Genomic DNA, 3500 nt, shown 5'->3' on the forward strand with positions numbered 1-3500 from the left:
TGTCTCCCACAGTCCACCATCCACTAAACATCCCCATGACTTAAGTTCTCTGGAAGAAAGAAGAGAGCTTCCCTCATACTCTTTAAACCCCATTAACTTTTCTAGTATCCTCATGATGGTACCACTATACTAATTTATGTCAATCAACACATCATGTTTGAGTTAAAACTTCCTGTAAAGCTGTTCATTTGTGATGTCAGTTTATAGACTTTGTCAGAAGGCTAATTCTCAAAGGGCTCCCTCTGGAATATTCATTATTTCATTATAATTATTTTTGAAGTAATAGTCTAATAGTAAAGAATAAAAAAATATATATTTTTAATGTAACAGTTTTTTTGACTCAAATAGAAGTTTGTGTATGTTTCATGTTTTTATTTGACAAATCAGGGTTTTATGGCCCATATAGTACTATGATATAATGAAACAATAGTGCTCATTCTCATGGAAGAAAAAAATCACAAACTGAGCAAAATTATGGAACTTAAGATGAAAAAGATTAACTAATATGTCTAAATGGATGAAATTCAGGTAGCTTATAATACAAATCAAAGAGATTTTTAGTATAACAATACTAAAAATAATAAAATGTAAATAAACATCAGTTGTCACTATATCTCCCAAAAATATATCTTAGTTAGATTATATTTTTGCTTATAGTTTTGTGATGAAAGCTCTGCACTGGGGGGCAAACCATTCAAAGCAAGACAGTGATGACTGAGAATTACAAATAAACTATGGCTATGTATGGATAATAATGTAAAGTTGCTTCAGTTCATTAAATGTTTTTGAAACTGATATTGTTCTTGAAATATAAACAACAATATAAAAGATATTCTTACATTTACTTTACAACAACCTGAAGGTCTTTTACTAACTAAACAAGTATGAACTATCAAGGTAGAATGCACATAAACTATTTTTACAACAGATTTTTCAGCAAAGATTTGATTAATAATTTAGAGGCCTTAGAAATGTATGTATTCATTATGATAAAGTAGGCCTTACAGGGCTAAATAAGCGCATACAAATAATTTTGTTTTAATTTGTGTAATTCTTTGTATAATTACACTCACCTAAAGGATTATTAGGAACACCTGTTCAATTTCTCATTAATGCAATTATCTAATCAACCAATCACCTGGCAGTTGCTTCAATGCATTTAGGGGTGTGGTCCTGGTCAAGACAATCTCCTGAACTCCAAACTGAATGTCAGAATGGGAAAGAAAGGTGATTTAAGCAATTTTGAGCGTGGCATGGTTGTTGGTGCCAGACGGGCCGGTCTGAGTATTTCACAATCTGCTCAGTTACTGGGATTTTCACACACAACCATTTCTAGGGTTTACAAAGAATGGTGTGAAAAGGGAAAAACATCCAGTATGCGGCAGTCCTGTGGGCGAAAATGCCTTGTTGATGCTAGAGGTCAGAGGAGAATGGGCCGACTGATTCAAGCTGATAGAAGAGCAACTTTGACTGAAATAACCACTCGTTACAACCGAGGTATGCAGCAAAGCATTTGTGAAGCCACAACACGCACAACCTTGAGGTGGATGGGCTACAACAGCAGAAGACCCCACCGGGTACCACTCATCTCCACTACAAATAGGAAAAAGAGGCTACAATTTGCACGAGCTCACCAAAATTGGACGGTTGAAGACTGGAAAAATGTTGCCTGGTCTGATGAGTCTCGATTTCTGTTGAGACATTCAGATGGTAGAGTCAGAATTTGGCGTAAACAGAATGAGAACATGGATCCATCATGCCTTGTTACCACTGTGCAGGCTGCTGGTGGTGGTGTAATAGTGTGGGGGATGTTTTCTTGGCCCTTAGTGCCAATTGGGCATCGTTTAAATGCCACGGCCTACCTGAGCATTGTTTCTGACCATGTCCATCCCTTTATGACCACCATGTACCCATCCTCTGATGGCTACTTCCAGCAGGATAATGCACCATGTCACAAAGCTCGAATCATTTCAAATTGGTTTCTTGAACATGACAATGAGTTCACTGTACTAAAATGGCCCCCACAGTCACCAGATCTCAACCCAATAGAGCATCTTTGGGATGTGGTGGAACGGGAGCTTCGTGCCCTGGATGTGCATCCCACAAATCTCCATCAACTGCAAGATGCTATCCTATCAATGTGGGCCAACATTTCTAAAGAATGCTTTCAGCACCTTGTTGAATCAATGCCACGTAGAATTAAGGCAGTTCTGAAGGCAAAAGGGGGTCAAACACAGTATTAGTATGGTGTTCCTAATAATCCTTTAGGTGAGTGTATATTGCATAATAAAAGTATGTCCTTTGTCAAATGTGTTCATCTTCTTAATTTAGACAACAGGACACAGATAATAAAAGAATAATATACAAATAGGCAATGCACAAAATAGTAAAAACACAATATATAATATAGACAATTATGTGTGTACAGGTCTGATATGTGCAAATTTGAAATGGAAAAAATAAGTATGTGTAGTGAATAAATAATGTATAATAGTGTTGTGTGTTCCACGTTTAATGTCAAGTGTTCATGAGATGGATTGCTTGAGGGAAGAAACTGTTTCTGTGTCTGGTCGTTCTGGTGCTCAGAGCTCTGTAGCGTCGACCAGGTGGCAACAGTTCAAAGAGGGAGTGTGCTGGATGTGAGGGGGATTCACTTTCAACAGCTTGGTTGGTTACCAATTGAAAGAAAATTAGTATTACAGAAAGTAAAATTAGTTAATAAAATCATTAATGATAGGGCTCCAGTATATTTTAATTCTTATTTTTCTCGGGTTAATGTAAGACATGGTCATTTTACCAGACAGAGCATTATGGATATTAATCTATGTAGATACAGGACACTGTATGGTCAAAGATCATTTAAATATTCAGGCGCAAAGGAACGGAATATGCTGCCGTTAGATATTAAGGTATTAACACATTGTGAGGGTTTCAGAATAAGGGTGCAGAGATAAGATGTCTTAAATTCTTTCAAGGAATTGTTGATCTGTTTATGTTATGGGAGTGAGCGGATTTTTTGACTAGAATTTTCTTCTCTCTTTTTATAGCAAGGACCACAATGGAAATAAGTTACTGTAACTTTATTGTGCTGTCCTTGACAATGAAGGTTGCAACAGTGAATTACTACTTTTTTGTGTCAAATAAACTCAACTCAACTCAATTTTATTTGCTTTGTACAATTTTTAATTGTATGAAGTTAATCTGCTTTTTTTTAATAGTAATTAAATTTATTTAGAGAGATACCATCCAAAGACAGCATGTACCATCCAAACATGCCAGTTCATAACACATACAATACACCTCACACACAGCTGAAGAGAGAGAGAGAGAGAGTTGTTTGTTTGTGTGTGTGTGTGTATGTGATTTTATATGTAGAATATGGCCATGAATTTTTTTAAAAATTTTCATGAACTATCTATATGCCTGTATAACTTTAATAAAGCTCATTTGAATTGAATTGAAGAGAGAGAGAGCGAGAGAGAGAGAGAGAGAGAGAGAGA

Source organism: Barbus barbus, assembly GCF_936440315.1.
Source record: "Barbus barbus genome assembly, chromosome: 8".
Classification (NCBI taxonomy): Eukaryota; Metazoa; Chordata; class Actinopteri; order Cypriniformes; family Cyprinidae; genus Barbus; species Barbus barbus.